At 47.4% G+C, this 18,632-nt stretch overlaps 1 protein-coding gene across 10 annotated transcripts in view; it reads right to left on the bottom strand.

The window, feature by feature from the left end:
- Positions 1 to 2,692, bottom strand: part of GULP1 (GULP PTB domain containing engulfment adaptor 1) — a 307,242-nt gene extending 304,550 nt beyond the window's left edge. For 6 of the 10 annotated variants that reach the window (XM_053284241.1, XM_053284237.1, XM_053284244.1 and 3 more), the window contains exon 1: positions 2,517 to 2,692. The gene's annotated coding sequence lies outside the window, so the exon portion shown is untranslated. Of the gene's footprint in view, positions 1 to 2,238; positions 2,414 to 2,516 lie in introns of those variants that run through there. The other 4 variants (XM_053284245.1, XM_053284249.1, XM_053284246.1 and 1 more) reach the window with 4 other exon arrangements.
- Between the last annotated feature and the right edge of the window lie 15,940 nt (positions 2,693 to 18,632).

Raw genomic sequence — 18,632 nt, 5'->3', positions numbered from 1 at the left:
TTTCCCTCAAAGTCACTGAGACAAAAGTCACTGAGACAAAATCTCCAAACTAATTTTGCAGTAATAAGATGAGCAAAATGATGACAACAAATAAATCATTATAAATATAGCAGTAAATGTTAGCATAATTTTCCAGCTTTAACAGTCAAAAGAAGGAAATGAGTGTCAAAACATTCCGGACCATAATTAACCTTTCTTGTCCTTTCCGACTTTCATTTCTTGCATGAAAATTAGGTTTAAATTGCCTTTTATTCATTTAGTAGTAGCAGCTCTAGATTAAGCAATATTAGGCAACATTTGTCATGGATGGAGTTAAAGAAATATCACAGAAGCTTAATTCCTCAGTGTTTGAAGATTTCCTCCAACCACCACCACCCCACCTCTTCATCTCACTTATTTGGGGTACAGTTCTAGAACCAGAGTTCAGGTTTGTTACTGCAGCTATTGTTTAATGAGAAACTGATGTTGCTGCCCCGCCCCCACATGCCCTATGTCTTATGAAATTAAGTCACATGGGTGCTTTTGTCTGTGCACAGAAGGTTGTCTTTGCAAAACTACTGTGACCATGAGTCCTAGTAGTGGTGTCAGTTTTGTTCTGAAGCACTTTGGCTGAGCCAGCAGATCATCTTTGTGGAACCACAAAAACAAATCTCTGTTGTGTTTTTTAGATTCCAGAATCATTTTGCACACTCTTTCCTGTCCTGAAAATTCTGGAAACTTTTTCACTTCATATTCCGGTTCAAATTTGTTCAGATTTTTGTTTGGTCAGTAGCTTTGGTTTGAGGCAGAGGATGTTTCATTAAGAAAACTTGTTAAATATAGTATCAGTTTAATTATAACCTTGTTATAAAAATGCAGGTATTTGAGAAGGCACACACATGCCCCATCATATCTTCCTCTTAAAGGCAATTTCAGGTGAGGAAATATATTCTAGTCCACATAGCATTATTGGCCATTCTCACCACCCCATCAAAGGGCCTATTGAGAGAGAAGTGAGCTACAGCAGTGTTTTGCCAGGCAGCAGCAGTTATGCTGAGAAGTTTCACATATTAAATCGCCAAGAGGACCAACTGTTTAGAAGGGGCATCACAAAGCAAATTGTACCGAAAAGGAAAACGGTTTCCTGTATTTTGAAGCATCTTCCTGCCTCATCCCCTATTAAGCACTGCATGTTATTCAAAAGTCAGCTAGCTGTCTTTCTGTTCTCACCAAAGCCTGAGCAGGTTCTCTTGGGTGGAAAAATCCACCCGACTGGCACTGGCTTGCAAAGTACCAGACTGCAGCTTAACACACATTTATTTACTTAGAATGCTGCTGATTACTATCTTAGATAATTACTACCGTCCCCAAACCTCCCTAAAAGCAAACCAACATTAAAAGCTGCTGGGGATTCTACAACCAGGCAGAAAGTAGACATCAAAATAAAGTGTAGCCAGATCACAAGATCCCCACAGACTTAAACCAGAAACCTGGCACAAAAGTTAGTGATGGGACAAAATCGGCTGTTACAGAAGCGCACTCGTTTGCAGCCGGATCCTACTACGCGCGTTTACGTGGAATCAAGACCCTCAAATGGGGCGTTTATAGGATCGCAACCTTCAGTATGTCTGCATTGTGAATCGGTATTTAAAATCGACAGAAACCCAGCAAACGAACAGGGCGATTAAAGCAATAAACGCGGCGAAGCGGTCCCAGCTCTCAAACACAGTTTTCCGCGTCTCTCTCTCTGGAAGCAAGCAAAGCAGCACGGAACTTTTCCTAGCCCAGCACGACCACAGCGGCAATAGGATGCCCCTCGAGGTTTTTTTCCCCCCTGCGACAGACGAGCTGCTGCAAAACCAACTCAACAAACAAGGGAGCTGGAAGTTTCACAGCCACGCTGGACTCCGCTGCAGAGAGACCCAGGCGAGGGGAAGGGAAGCCCAAACGCTTGTATTGGGCCTCTGCGCAGACTTCCCCGGGCTGCCTCCGATTCCCCATTCCGCCCTGCCCAAAAGTTTTGGGGAAAGGGCTGCTGCCTAAGGAGGGAGCGGCGGGGCTCGCCTGAAAACATCCCTGCAGGCTTTCCTCCTCCCATGCCACACACAGCATCCCTGAGAGGCCAGTCGGCGTTCAACAGGCTGGCCGCGGGCGCTTTTTCGCCTTGCCGCCACAAAGCCAAGCCAGGGTAGTTTCTCCCCCCCACGCCCGCTCCTTCCTTCCTTCCTTCCTTGAAGAAAACAAAGTAAGAGGACAAACCCTGCCGGAGCTCTTGCCGTGCCGCCTCCGCCTCCGCCTGCTGTCAGTTTTATAAAGGAATTCCAGAGAAGCTGCCAAGTCTTCCAGTTCTCCCCCTTCATCAAACTCCACAGAGTCCCAGCGAGTTCTCCGGGTCCCTCCCTAGTCAGCGCGCGCGCTTCGCTTTCTAGGCTGAGCAAGCGGGCAGAACGAAGAAAAAGGGGGGAAAGAAAGAATGCGAGGAACAAAGCGCGTGAGGGGGGGCGCGCGCGCGCCAAGCGCAGGGCTGTGATTATTACCTTGCAATGCGCTGGGAGCGGCGCCGCCTTAGCCGCCCCGCGGGTCGTAGTTGTAGGAGGCACACGCAGCGCGCGAGAGGAAAGCGCCGCTCGCAGCAGCCTCCTTGGCTTCAACCGCTAGTCTCAGCCACTGAGACAAAGTTTTCTGACGTCACAACCCTGGCTTGCTTCCCCGCCTCGCTCCCCCCACCCTTCATCTGCTGGAAGCTTAAGCAGGCCGGCTTGACACTCGCCTGCTCGCTCCCGGGCTCCCTCTGCCTAACGCTGGCTGGCTCCAAGGGAGAGGCGGGCAGGCTGCAGCCTCTTTCATTGCCAGGCTGAGCACATTTGCTTGTGCTGATTTGAAGGAAGAGGCGACGCACAGAAGTAATGGGAATGAGGCGCAAGGCAGGCGCCCGGCCTCAACTTTATTAAAATGAGCAGCATTTGAAAACGGGCTTCCTGCAGGTAGCTGCGGTCAGGGCACTTCTATCCTCTCTGGTCTGACCTGCCAGCTACAAAGCTGGGTCAGCCACAGGCAGACCTCAGCCCTTCTTGGGACTGGGCCAATTAGACTGGCATGGGTAAGGGCCATGGTCAATCCTGCCTCCAGCTGCGGATTGACTGAAGCTTCTGCATCCAGAATAGCAGCCTGGTCCCTTTAGCCCACTACCCTAACGGACTATTAGTAGTAGTAGTATTTTATTTTATTTTACATTTTATATCCCTCTCTTCTTCCCAGGAGCCCAGAGCAGTGTACTACATACTTAGGTTTCTCCCCACAACAACCTTGTGAAGTAGGTTAAGGTGAGAGAGATGTGACTGGCCCAGAGTCAGCCAGCAAGTCTCATGGCTGAATGGGGATTTGAACTCGGGTCTCCCCAGTCCTAGTCCAGCACTCTAACCACTACACCACACTGGCTATTTGAGGCACCCCTTTTGAGCCTACCCGCCATCCAGCTAACCTGCCACAGCCTGGGTGGGGCAGGGAGAGCACCCTTCTCCCCATCCTACCAGCTGGAAGCTGAGCCACCAGGGCCTCCCAGATACCTACCCACAGGTTGGTGATGTAGAGCTTGCCCCCCCCCCCCGCCCATGGGTGAAAGGTGCACACCATCCCCCCTAAAGAAATCCAGTCGGTCCTTGGTAAAACCTTTCTGTGGGGTAAAGAACCCCTCATGCCATGCCAGGGTCCTTTGCATTTCCTTGCTGGCTTTTCTCCTGGAGCACTCCATGGCCCAAGGGTCCCTGGTCCCCACCCAGTGAAGCCTCGGGGGAATTCATTGACACATATGGCAGTGGCCAGAAACAGCCTCCCCATCTCCAGCAAGTCCTATGAACGGTAGGAAACAACACCCAAGCCAGTTGCGCAGACAAGGTCATTCTCCCCCATGTTTACCACCAGGAGATCAGGGCATACACCCCTGCCCCCAATGCCATCAGAAGAGGCATAAGCCCATCCCACCTGAAGCCTCGCCTGCCTTCCCAGTGTATCTTTACTTTGTGCCCCAGGTCCAAGCTCTGATCCAGCAAATTCATAGCTGCCCAATACAGAACGCTGTGTCCCATGATCCACACAGAGGCTGCCTGTGCCTCTGGTGCCACTTCTGAAAGAAAGTGAATCACACCCTGCCATCCTGGGCGTCTCCCATGGCTGCCTCTAAGGCGTGCGGACATGTGCAGGCTCACAAGTTTTCTGATGTTTGCTCAGTTAATTTTAGATCCCACTCAGGTTGAATCAGGAAGGCCCCACTCTGGATGTATGTGCGCACACAGTGCCTTGATACTGCCACCCAGAACAAAACCCATTTCGCACAGAGATGGAAAAAATAAGGGGGACCACTGGTGCCTCCACCCAGAAACAGCCCTTCCCTCAAGAACACCTTATAGGCCAATGAGAGACAATGGCCAATCTGGACCTGCTCTGGGGGAGCCCCAGTAACCACCGCCATGGATGGATGCTACCCCAATGTGGAATGAATGGGCACTAAAGTCCTTAGAGAGCAGTCCAGCCTCCTGCAGAGTCCTGCGGAAAAGGGTTGTGAACTGGTACTACATAAGGGGCAAGCCGCTGTCATGAACTAATAGCAGGGGGGACCCCCAGACACACCTGCCCATACTGCCAGGTAGCCTTACAGTGCTGCAACCAGGCAGAGCCGCCCCCCCCACCGCCCACAACCCTGCCCTCAGCCAGCTGAATGAGGGGCCCCTATCCCTGCTGATCTTTCTTGGAGAAATGCAATCGAATTGAAATCCTCTTTTTGGTGACTTTCATGTCCGCCATGGCCAGCTCCCTGTCACCAGGATGGAACGCAGATCTTGGCAACAGCTCACTCACCCTGAATGTCCCAAAGAACATTGTCAGGCATGCTGCCCGAAACATGGTTCCCTCAGAAGCCCCAGTGCATATCACCCCTGCTGCCCCCAGGATGCACTCCAGGGACGTCAGATCCAGGGGGAGACTCTGGTCTGGTCTGCCCCCGTTAGCTCTAGCCCACCACTTCAGTGCCTGCCACACCCTGAAATCCCCACATGAGTCCGGGAGGTCCACAGCCTTGGCAAAGAAAGCTATCGCTGCTATTCACTGACTGAGCATTCTGCTGGCAAGCCCCTGTGCCCTCAGATGGACTAGGAAATGCAACACAAGACTGACCTCAAAAGGGGGGCTTGCCCCCCTACCCTCTGCACATGCGAAGTGCTGAAACTGCAACAATGCCCAGTGGAACACACTGCCCGTGTTGATGGGGCCAAAGAGGCCATTACAGCAGCATTCACCTCAGCCTCCCAAGGCTCCAAATGTCCTCCGGCAGAGGGGTGGGCTCTGAATCTGCCCCTGGCGCCAATTCCTGGAACCTGTGAAACTGGAAACGGGAGAGTGCATCCGCCACCTCATTTTTGGCCCCCTTTATATGCCCAGCCCTGAACAGCACACTGAGCTCCAGGCATGCCAGCACAAATGGCTGCACAAGCCCCATGACTCTTGGGGACTTAGAAGTCTGTGAGCTCACAATGCGCACCGCCACTTCATTGTCGAACCAAAAGGAAACTGTCTGGTTAACGAATCGCTAGCCCCATAGCTTCACCGCAACCAAGATGGGAAAAAACCCAGGAAAGTAAGGTCCTCCTTACCCAGGCCCTGCTCCGTCCAATCCGTAGGTCAGCTGGCTCCACACCAGTGGCCTTGCCAGTACAATCCAAAGCCCAGTGCTCCTCCAGAGGTGTCAGAGTGCACCTGCATGCTAACCTCCCAGTCGACTTCCCCCCTCCAGAAGGAAACACTATTGTACCTGGCTAAGAACACAGCCCACACTCCCATGTGTTCCATCACCTTTGCGATCACACAAATGCAGTGGTGAAGCTGCAACACCCCTTCTGTCAAAACATAAATTCGGTGGCAGAAAGCCTGCCAGGGCCCTTCCATTCAGCAGGCAAAGTTAAGGAGCCAGTGATTGGAGTTGCCTCAGTGTGACCTTTTTGGCTGCCCTGCTGCCCCTTAATGATAAACCATGAATCCACTTTCATTTGATATCAGAGAATCTACACTCAGAACACCTCAGAAATAACAAAAACCTGTACCCTATGGGTTAGCAACCAATGGGGGTGGTTGGCACCGTCTGTGCACTACACCACCACTCGCTCTGGGCCATCCCAGCACCCCCCAAGTCCAGTTATGGGGCTGCTGAAACTTCCATTATGCCCTGTGGAGGAAAACCTTAAAGATGTGTAACCTTCAACAAATAACAAAAATCAGCCCTTTGCCCAATTCCTTTGAAGTAATTCTGGTAGCTTCCTTGCCCCCATTGGGCACTACCACCCACCAGACTCCACTCTGGGCCACCACCACCCCAACTTGAAGCGATACATTTGCTGGAATCCCTATTATTCCCTATGGGAGGAATGAAAAATGAAAAAAACTTCAGTAATTCACAAATAACCATAGGAGTCTCCGATTGCTTTGCCATTCAGTGGGTGGTAGGCACCCCTGGGTGGATGGTAGGCACCCCTGGTAGGCACCCTCCAAGCGCTTTGGGCCTCTGTGGTATGCTGGGAAGAGGGCGCAAGCATGCCCCCCAAAATGGGAGGTATAGGATATGCCACCCCCATAAAAACATGATGGGCCAGGTTGGAAACCACCTGTGCCCCAGAAGGATGGGGCAGCTGGGTCTGGGTCTGATTGCCCCCCTCACCCTGAGGGTCCTGGGTTCCTACCCTGCCAGACTGGGGCCTTCGCTGGGTGGTCCCAGATGCCCTCCCCCCGGATGGCACTGAGGCACCCATTCAAGGCCCTCAAGGCCTGCATGAAGAGAGAATCCTGCCCCTCCCCCAAGGACCCAGCTGTGGGCATCCTCCCCCATCCCTGCTCCTACTCTCTCACCTGGGAACTGCTCCTGTGTGTCTCCTCCCAGAATTGCTCCCTCATTCACTTCTTCCCCAAAGGCCTTGTGGCTAGCGCTTTCCCCAGTACTCACCTCAGATCCAGCCAGCTCCAATGACCCCTCAATCTGTGCCAAGCAGGGACAAAACAAAGTCAAGGCTGCCTTGAGGCGGTCAGAGTGGTCCCCAGCTTAGCCATTGATCCCCTCCTCCACATCTACTCTCTCTCTGCCTTTTGAATGGGACCATGCCTGTTGAACTCCTCCAGGGATCCCCCGAGAGATCCTCCTTCTCCTCCATGTGCTTGCTGGAAAAGGCCATCCCAAAATGGCAGCTGCAATTTAAAACCACCACCACCCCATCTCATTAGCCACAGCAACCAGCCCCCTACCACCCGCCTCCTCCCTCTTCAGCACAACTTCAGCCACCTCCTGTGGCATTCACAGCAGAGATGTCCACTTCTTCCACCCTGCCCTCCTTCTCCTTCTCCCTTGTATGTGTTGGCTGAGCTCCTGGAAAGGCGAGTGAAACCTTATGGTGTTTTCTGAGGTGAATTCTTCCTACCCCTCCCCATCACTTTCTCCCCATAGTTAATAAAAGCCCCTCCTTAAATCCCAGGATACCATCCAATCAAAGTTACTTATGAGGTTAGCAGACATATAAGTTACCCTTCACCACAAGGTACCCAAGGTGGCACCCGCAATAAGACAATAGCCCTATTCACACATCATGTTCAACACTCATATAATTTGTGTACAGTCAGTGTACACAGGTACAGATCAGTATGCAGGAACTGTTATTCAAATGGTAGGTTGAACACAGGTACAATATACTTCCTGTCTGTATCCTGCATTTCAGGACCTGTGCTCATTTTTAACATAAACACAGATACAGCAATTCACACAAAAATACGTACCTATGTACGGATATCTGTACACTCATACAACATAACAAGCTAGTTTATACAATCAATATCCTGTTGGAGATGAACTTCCAGTGCATCGACCTTTTGCACCAAGTGTCCTAATGACCACTAGGGGCATTGGGAGTAGAGACAGTCAGTCAGGGTCTCCCTATCTGTCCCTACTCTATGACCCCTGAACTGACTCTGCAGCACTTCCTGTGCTGAGTCACAATCCTTCCTTTCCTCCTAGAGAGCAGATGGAAACATCTCTCTCTCTCCTTACCTATCCACTATGTAGTCCTTTAGATTAGAGATAGGTCTTTCCTATCTAAGTGTATTTAACCAATAAATATTTAGTGTTTAGTCATACAAGGATCTCCATGCGTTTTCTTTAAACAGCTGCAATATCCAAACCATCCTCTGCTACCTACTCTGTAACTGGAGTGTGTGCTCATTCCTTAGTGCTCTGCTGTTTTACCTATTGTGGGTAAAAATCAACAACCTCTAACATATCCAACCAGGGTAGGAGAGCTGGGTGCTGCTGATTGGCAGGACTGTGATCAAGGTAGGAGGGGAAAGTGATTGTCTGGGAGGTGGGAGCTCTTTCAGATGGTTTTTCCTCCACCTTTGCTAAAATGCTGGGGAGAGAATCTGAATAGGATGTGCCTGTCCAACCCAGCTCCCACTTCTCACATAATCACTCCCCCCCTCCCTCCTGCCCTCCCATGGGTCATACACAAAGCTAGCCAGATAAATCTTGATGGGAAGAACTGGGGCAGAGACTGACTGGTCCTGGAGCCCATAGGGCCCATGAGATAACAGAATCCTATCTAAGTCTACCTCAGGAACTAGCAGCCAAAACCTATGTGTGTTTCCTATGAGTGGAGTCCTGTGATTCTGAAATCAGACTTGCAAATATATGTCCTGTTTTATTATTATTATTTATTATTATTTTATATCCCACTCTTCCTCCAAGGAGCCCAGAGCGGTGTACTACATACTTAAGTTTCTCCTCACAACAACCCTGTGAAGTAGGTCAGGCTCAGAGAGAAGTGGCTGGCCCAGAGTCACCCAGCAAGTATCATGGCTGAATGGTGATTGAACTCAGGTCTTCCCGGTCCTAGTCCAGCACTCTAACCACTACACCACGCTGACTCTCTCTCATTAGCCACATGCTACATTGTGACATGTTGCACTCACATGTTACATTGTGAGTGTGCTGGTGCACACACTTCACCATGAGAACAGAATCTTCTACACAGGTAAACATCTGAACGAGGCATAAACTGTAGACATACCAACACAAAATGGGATGGGTAGCATAGCTGTGTATGAATGCACAAACACATAATATAAAGTGGCAAATGTGCAAGTAAAGCAAAGCTACAGCGACTTTGTTGTGGGCACTGATGCAACTGCAGACTAGGTATTCCTTAGGATCCATTGCTGGAGATTCAGGACGAATAGTAAAGTCAGTCCAAATTGGCATAGCAGTTCCAAAAGTGATGCCAAGGTCCAGGCTTGGGTTTGTTCCCTTTAGAACTGAAAAAACGGATCAATTCATCATAATGATTAATTGATTCATTAATTCATGTGCCTCTGGTGGGTCTTATTCACTCTTGCTCTTGGTTAAATGTAAGCTGAATAATGTCAGTTAATGTATGGAATATATGACTTCAGAGGCTCAGGCTGGGAGATAATTATTAATCATTTATATGGCACTTTTGTTTTCTTGTTCATCATTAACAACCTTGTGGAGGAAGGTCACTGCTGCCTCCATTTTCCATTTCCTGACTGAGCTGGGAAAATATTAATTTGCACAAAGCACTAAGTGAGTTTCCAGGTGAAGTAAAATGAGGTTGAATTTGAACACAGATCTCCTAGACTATTTTCATGACCAGAACAATCATGGTTAGAGCTAACCATGGTTAGACAGCCCGTGCACTCCCAAGGATCATGTTGTGAGAACCCAGAACGTCTAGGCAATCCTGTTTTAATTGCTGCAATTAATCAACATTTAGCCAGGATTGCTAACCAGGATCCAATCCTTTCAATTCTGGTCCGCAGAGATTTCTTCCAAAATTTAGCTGATTTACAAGACATACACAGAGGAAGGCTCCATCCCTGAGGGTATCTGTGAGTGCAAAAAATTAGATTACCATTCAGAGAGTCTGAGATGTTCAAAAGGTAATCTGTCTGTTCTGGGTGGAATCTATGAACTTGCAGTTTCCAAAATCAGTGATATAAATGTCCCCTAAAAAATGGGGAAGCCTTTGGACCAACAAACACTAATTCTGAAAGCTACACCAGTCCTTCTAAAAAAGAAAATCTCCAGAGGAAATGAATTTTTTTTTAAAGTTAAGTATGTGTGTTATAAAGGATGCATCCTTCATGAGGCTGTGCTTTGGGGGCTGAAAGGTATCTTCCACTCTCAAAGTCACATCTGTGGTATGGTAGGGAAAATGTCTTCTTGCGTAAAGGACAGGAAACTAATCTCTGTCACATCCCATTTATTCCTTGTGGCATCTGGCAATGGCAAAGGAATATCCATATTCTATAGCAAGAGTTATTCATCTGTCATTCCTCTCATCTTGAACAGAAGAACTTCCACAACAGAGTACCATACTAATAGCCACCTTTCACTTCTTATTAATCTAGGAAACAAACCCATCTAGCAAGAAGAGCAAAACATTTCACTGAAATCAAACATGATTAAAGCAATTATTCATTCATTCATTCATTCATTCATCATCAAATTTGTATACCACCCCAAACTTACATCTCTGGGTGGTAATTATAATGCAAAGGTATTCCTCCCAATAGTTTGTTCATTCACTTGTTTGTTTGTTTGTTTGTTTACTATATGTATTATATTTGAGCCCTGCCTGTGCCCTCTATGGAGCTCAGAGTTGTGTACACACGTACACAGGGCTATCTCCTCCCAAAAACTTTAGGAGATGGGTTATGGGTTAGGAGATGGGAGATGGCTATGGCCATGCACTGAGCTTTATGGCTGAATGGGGAATTTGAATATACAGGTCTCCTCAATAAGAGTTAATCCACTACACCATACTGGCTCTGTAAGCAGAGTTGATATGCATGGTGATAATGAGCTCTTAAAGCATGCAGGTCAGAATTGTGCAAGATTTTAGCTCAGTGTTATATGTTTATGGCTTTGCTAGCTGCCTTGATTATGTTGGTATAGTCCAAAATATCATCACCATGTCCTGAAAACAAAGGGCTACATACAGATTAGAGTATGCATCAGACATACCCACCAAGAAATAAGCATTCTTGACAGATGAGCCCTGTCTCGCAGTCAGTAAGAAGGGCATGGTAGTGGGTGGTGGGAAAGGCAGCAGAAGTTTGCCTTCCCTGCAGATGATCCTGCGGATGGGGCTGGGAAGGTCGGCGTGTGTGATCCCACACCCCATGATGGTCTGCTGTTTCCCCCAGCAGTGTGGGGGTTGGGACACATCACCTTGGCCTCCAGCACTCCCACAATGCACCGTGCAAGTGTGCAGTGCATTGTGGGGATACCCCAGTGATGAGTGGGCACCTGTCAGTGTTGAAGTGTTGGCCAAAAGCAGCCAATGCTGCACACGATTAAAAAAACAGGGCTATGGTTGTGCTCTCTCCCTCAACCTTGTTTAGGAGGCAGTTTCCACAATGGTGCTGGCCTGCTGGGATCAGGCCCAATCTCGGCAATTCTCATGTGCAGCCTAAATCGGGGTGGGTATCCCTAGCCCAGTTTAGACTGCACGTGAGAACGGTCTCAAGGGTGTATTTTTTTCTGTTTGTTTTATAAAGCCTGAGTACCTCAGATGAAAGCTTTTCAAAGCTGACTAGAAGCATGAAGCCAATGACCTGTTAGGGTACTTCAAAATAAATGAAATTCACCTTCCACTCCCACATCCACTTGCTGCTTCTTGATCCTTGTGGCCTTCTTAGGGTCACCAGGTAACAATGCTGTAGTGACAGTGGATACCACAACTGGCAGATTTCCCATTTTATGCAATACTTAAAGCATAAGGTCTGTGTGTGATAAAGGTAACATGTAGAACAACAGCCCCTAAACAGGAAACAAAATTCTTAAGTACAGTAGTGTTATCCATGGGGCAATTATGGCTATTCTTCAGTTCTTCCACTGGTACTTTCATATAGCTCATAGAGAATGCAATAATTGTAGGTAAAATTGAAGAGTACAGCACGATATGGTCAGTGAGTAAGAGCTGATTACTCAAGTCTCCCTGCTGCATGTGTTAAACAACATTATATATTCCAATGGCTGTATCTGAGATAGCTCTTCTCCTGCAATTAATTGTATCCCTTAAGATTCATGTAACAGACTATTAACTGGCTCTGTGAATGCATATACTCTGTTATACCTCATCCAGGATTATTTTGTTCCAGATTAGATCTCACAGCTTAATTTATGCCAGGCCTCAGACCCAGAATCTGTTTTCTATACCAGGGATAAGTCCTGCAAATGGATGTCATGATCCAGGACCACCTCCTTCCAATTGGGGGGTGATGCAGAAAGTTCAGGGGATGAGTCAGGCTGGGAACAACCTTAGATCCAGACCCCAGTTAACCCCCATGCTTTTAGGACTCCCATACCAGGGCAACCTGAGAGCACACACACACACCCCGCAACCCTGACCTGAGGACATGGTCTTGCCTTTGTCCTTCAGCTCAGAGGAATTCCTTGAGGACTCATCAGTTTAGCATGTCCCCACTCACAGCACTGCTGGAGCAAGCACTTAAGAAATCAGGCAAGGGAAAGGGGCAGGGCCAACTGCAAGAACCAGCAGTCTGCAACAATACCTTGCTGAAGCAATATTCTCCTATGCCACATTGCCTAGCTCTTGTTGCTTTGCTTGGCTTTGGCCCTCAGAGCTCTCCAAGATCTGGTGAACCTGTGAAGACCCTGGCTCAGTCTGGAACAGGATAATGGCCATGTTCTCACTAGGGATGTGCACAAAACTGGTTTTGTTGGTTCAGCTTGAATCTAAACTGGATTCAAGCCTACCCAGCCCAGTCCGGATTTGGGCCTGGTCGAACCGGACCTGGTCTTGAGTTCAAACTGAAGCAGTTCAAACCAGCTCAGAGGTCTACTGATAAAGGGGAATGTGATGAGGATTCTCCTTTACCAGTAAAGGGGCAGGGGGGCTTGCCTAAGGGCAGAGTGGATGGGTGTCATGGCTCAGACCTCTGAGTCAGAAGTGTCAGAGGAGGAACGGGAGGACTTGGTTGGGAGAACAGGCTCAGAAGCACAGCAGGAGGATTTGGCTGTGAGAACAAATGCTGAAGATGAGCGGGGTCGGCAACAGACAGGGGAATCTGGACAGCTGACAGAGATGAGGGCTGAGGAGTCTGATCAGAAGGAAGCTGGAATTTCACCTGTGCTAAGAAGACGTCTCAAGAGAAAGGCTCAGTGGAAGACATGCAGGTACATCACAGTAGAGGCAATAGAAATGCTGAGTCAGGAAAGTTGATTGGCTGCCGGTTATCTCAAGCCCTATATCAAGCCGATGCGGTTTCTAAGTCAGCACTGTTAGCAACTTCGCCTTTTTTCACAGACAGTGTCCTCGTATTTGTACTTTCTCAGTCTTCCCTGTTTTAGCCTGTCCTTTTTCTGTTCTTCCTTGCTCTGTTATTTCAGTTACTACTCAGTTATTGTAGAGGGGAGTACCTAGTTTAGTTTCAAGGGACTTCCTTTTGTTTATAATACTTTATCTTGAGAGTCCGTCTTTGCTTTCATTCGTGCAGCTAAGCTGCTTCTCTTAGCTACAGAACTTTATTTTGACACACAAATAGAGCTGAAGGGATCATAAATCCTGTCAGGTCAGCTGTGCCAACAGATTTACAACAGTGGGAGGGGAGTAAATAACTACTTACAAGTCCTGGCAGCAGCCGCGGAGGGCGGTGGCTACCCCCTACCCCCACTGGTCTCCCTCAGAGTAGGCAGGGCTGGCAGAGACCCAGTTAAGGTCTCCTTCAGCCCAGTTTGGGCCTCTGTGCATGAGTGGAGACCATTTTAGTGACTGTGCAGACACAGAGGGCATTTGCATGACCAGGGAGGGAGGGCCTCAGAAATTCACTTGGAATTTCACTTTTTTGAAATTTTGGTGCCAATCCTAAGCCCAGATATGCCCACACTGCTTCCCTCTCTCCCTCTGTACTGTGTATTATAACTTAATCCATGTCCTGATAAAACGGTGTTGAGTGTTTTCCATCTCCACCCTTGGCAACCAGTGATACGGAGCAGGAGTGGGATGCAGCAGTGTTATGACATCAGCTAAGATGTACTATATATTATGGAGTGGGAAGGTTGGAGACTTGATATTTTCAGTGACACACCCAGGTTCCTTATTTTGTGCAGTTCTTCTTTAAGTGTGTGTAGAAGTGTGTCTTCTCTAAGGGTGTGTAACAGGAAGGCACTCTGAACATGCTTAAAGCACTTTTCCTTATAAATATTTCACATATAACTGCATCCTTATGATGGGAAGGATTGTGGGTAAAGAATTAACTGTGATTGGAGAACCCCACATGCTCCCATGGAGCATGATGTGAGAACCTGGAATTTCCAGGCTATCCTGGATGAATTGTGGCAGTTAGCCAGCATTTAACTAGGACAGATAAGCAGGACTGCAGTGATTTAACCAGAATAGCTTGGAAATGTTGAGTTCTCATATCATGTTCCACGGGAGTGCACAGGGCTCACCAATCACAGTTAACTCTTTAATTGCAAGCCTTCCCATTGTGAGATCTAAGGATGTGTGAACCAGCTTGGCATCAAGCTGGCTCAGCTTGACAGATTCGAGGCCAAACCAGACAGGCCTCAGCCGGTCCAAGTTCAAATTGAACTAGGCCTGGTTTGAACCGAGCCAGCTCGGAGGTCTGCTGGTATTTTCTGAGGTCCTCCTAAAGAGAAACAACCTAGAATTTTGAAAGGAACCCCCCAAAAATCTCCATAAGACAAGCGATATTTCTTAGGAGGTTTCAGCACCTTCCTATAACCCCAATAACTTCCTTTTATTGGAGATTAAACATTGCTAAATAAATATGAAACTGTCATCAGAGTGAGCTGATGAAATAGCCATTTGGTAAGTACTTTACTCATAAGTAAAGTTCACTTGTTCCTTATCAGTCTATGGGTATTAGTATTCTGCTCGAATGTTTGTAACAGAAGCAACCATTGTAATAGTCTTTATTAAGACCCCAGGGGACCTCTAGTGCATATGATGAGCTGAAGTCCATAAAAGGATGCTATAGAAAGGAAGATGTGACCAACGTATTCAGGTCACCCTGTGCAATCAGTAGCAGCAAACACAAGGCTCTCACTGAAGCTGTTTTGGTGATTAATTAGCATGAATAGCATCTTGGATTTCCTGACTCAAGAAAGGGTCCAAAGGTTGCAGATGGGGAAAGGATTATGCATGCAACGAATGATTCTGAACTTATTATTGAGGTTTGTTAATTCATGTTATTTATTTATTTTGAAAAACTAATTTCATTGTGTTTCATACAAATATAGCCATTATGACCTGGGAAGGATATTATGGAAGTGGAAGGAAAGGGACAGATTGCATTAATAATTATGCATGCTAAACATTTTGTAGAAATGGAGAGGGGCTGCTATAGGGCTATTGTTTGAGGTGACATAGTTGACATAGTATACCTGGACTTCCAAAAAGCTTTCGACAGAGTTCCTCATCAAAGACTCCTGAGAAAACTTAGCAGTCATGGGATAAGGCAACAAGTACATGTGTGGATTGCTAACTGGTTGAAGGACAGGAAACAGAGAGTAGGTATAAATGGAACGTTTTCACAATGGAGGGAAGTAAGAAGTGGAGTAGGGATGTGCACGGAACCGGCTGGCCCAGTTCGGTTCGAAGCCGCACCGGCCTCGAACCCAACTGGGCCAGTTAGGTCAGGCACCCCCTTGAACCCCACCTGGTTCGGTTTGATCTGGGTGTGTGTGTTAGTGAGCTTAGTTTTGGGTTTTTTAATTACATTTTTTAACCTTTTACTCCCCTCGGGGGAGTTCCTGGAGGTGGTGGTGGTGGGGTCAGCTGGTTCGGCCACTCTTCGGCTGGTTTTTGGCTTTCACCTGACAGCCCAATGGCCATTATGGAAGCCTTGTGCCTGTGCACATGGCCTCTGCATGGCCCAGGCCACACAGAGGCCATGTGCGCAGGCACACAGCTTCCATAATGGTCACTGGGTGAGGGATGAAAAACGGCTGAGGGGGTGATTTCTTTCTGAACCGGCCAGGGGGGTGATTTCGAAGGCCGGCAGGGGGAGGGGGAACCTCCGTGGAAACCTACCACCTCCAGGAACTCACCCGAGGGAAGTAAAAGGTTAAAAAATGTAAAAAAGAGAAGTGTTTTTTTTCTTTTTTACAAAATTAAGCTCGCGAACCCCCCAAACATACAGGGAGATTTGGTCCAGGGCCAGGAGCTGGTCTGGTTTGACCTCAAACGGTTGAACCAAACTGGTTCAACACTGATCACATTCAATGTCAAACCTGTTTGCACACCCCTACCTAGAGTACCTTTCTTATGAGGCGAGGCTGCAACACCTGAGGCTATTTAGTTTAGAAAAAAGATGACTGTGGAGAGACATGATAGCAATAGCAATAGCACTTACATTTATATACTGCTCTATAGCTGGAAGCTCTCTAAGCGGTTTACAATGATTTTAGCATATTGCCCCCCAACATTCTGGGTACTCATTTTACCGACCTCGGAAGGATGGAAGGCTGAGTTAACCTTGAGCCCCTGGTCAGGATCGAACTTGTAACCTTCTGGTTACAGGGCGGCAGTTTTACCACTGTGCCACGTAGGGGCGCATGATAGAGGTCTATAAAATCATGTATGGTGTGGAGAAGTGGATAGAGAGAAATTCTTGTTCCTCTCACATTACACTAGAACCAGGGGTCATCCCATGAAATTGATTGCCAGGAAATTTAGCACTTAGCAATAGCAATAGCACTTACATTTATATACCACTCTATAGCCAGAGCTCTCTAAGCAGTTTACAATGATTTAGCATATTGCCCCCAACATTCTGGGGGCTCATTTTACCACCCTCGGAAGGATGGAAGGCTGAGTCAACCTTGAGCCCCTGGTCAGAATCGAACTTGTAACCTTCTGGTTACAGGGCGGCAGTTTTACCACTGCGCCACCAGGGGCTCAATTTAGGACGAACAAACAGAAGTAATTTTTCATACAATGCATTATCAACTTGTGGAATTCTCTGCCACAAGATATGGTGACAGCCAACAACCTGGATGGCTTTAAGAGGGATTTGGATAACTTCATGGAGAAGAAGTCTGTCAACGGCTACTAGTTGGAGGGCTATAGGCTACCTCCAGCCTCAAAGGCAGGATGCCTCTGAATACCAGTTACAGGGGAGTAACAGCAGGAGAGAGAGCATGCCCTCAACTACTGCCTGTAGGCTTCCAGCAGTATCTGGTGGGCCACTGTGTAAAACAGGATGCTAGACTAGATGGCCCTTGGGCCTGATCCAGCGGGGCTGTTCTTATGTTCTTATGATTATTCTCTATTGTGTGCTCATTTAAAATTCTCCATGTCTCAAAGATCAAAATAGCTCTTGCCTTACTATATGCCAATTGTTGCGGTGGTACCCCTGTCCCAGGAAGTTCAGGTAACCTTTGGAGGAGGAAGAGCTATAGTAAAGTTGTTATAATAGTTGGAGGAGAAAGAGTGGGATGTACCACAAGCACATCTTGGGCATGTTCAGCCATTGGATTTTTGCACATGATCATCACTGTGAAGCCCTGCACCTGTCATCTGTACCAGAAATGGCCAAGGGGCCAATTTCCATGCCTGCAGAATATAAAGAGCTGATCCATCCTCTTCCCATGCTCACTGCATTAGAAAAGGAAGATGATGAAACAGAAGAGGAAATGTGGAGGATGCTCTAGCTCCACATTTCCTCTTTTAAAATGCATTGATCATGGATGGAGGATGGAGTGGCTTACTGTGCACTGCTGTTGAATCAAATAATTGCTAGTGCCTCTGAAAACGAGGTGAAAGAGGACGACATGGATGAGGAGGAGAGCAGTAAGTGAGGGGGCAGGCAAGGCATAGGGGCAAGAGCGGCGTTTGGCACCCTTTTTAGTTGCCCAAAGGTAACTAAGTCAGCACTGGGTGGTGCACAAAATTGAAATGTAGAATTCTACCCTGAATGTGCATACCAAATTTCATTGTCAGTGTTCAAAAGGGTTATTGCATTACATAAAACATGACAAATGGAAGTCTGAATGGACAAGTGAAACTAAATGCCTCATTTTGCTTGGACAATAATGTTTTCTCAGAGCAGGTGCAGAATGCATTGTCCTCATCACCTAATAACCACACATCAGGGATGAAGCTTCCAGATCAGAGGGTGATGTTTCGAGGCAAGCTTTTGCTCCACCAATTTTTTTTAAAAATTAAGTACAGAACTTGATGCTCCTGCTTTTACAAATGGAGCATTTACCAGCTCTGCTTTGAAAGAAGGCAAACATTCCTGGTTGTTGTAGGGATGGGTGTGGAGGAAATTCTGTGCATTCCAGAGATATTCCACATGGCTAGAAATCAAAACAGGTTGAGATGCTCCCAGAAAATGGTCCATTAATTATCCCAAACAGCTACTGCTTATCAGAGAATGACACTCTAACCAAACCTTCAAGGGAAAGGCCCCGGAACTATGAAGATGATATTTACAAATGAGTTAGCCTGAACAATGTGAGGAGCAGAATGATGTATGCACATTTAAACTTTATAAACAGAGGGAAGATTATAGGTCAGAATTGAGAGTTTCTATTTGGCTGTTTCTGTATGAGT

The sequence above is a fragment of the Hemicordylus capensis genome, chromosome 1 (genome assembly GCF_027244095.1).
Source record: "Hemicordylus capensis ecotype Gifberg chromosome 1, rHemCap1.1.pri, whole genome shotgun sequence".
NCBI classification, from domain to species: Eukaryota; Metazoa; Chordata; class Lepidosauria; order Squamata; family Cordylidae; genus Hemicordylus; species Hemicordylus capensis.
This window is presented reverse-complemented; position numbering and strand designations above follow the sequence as displayed.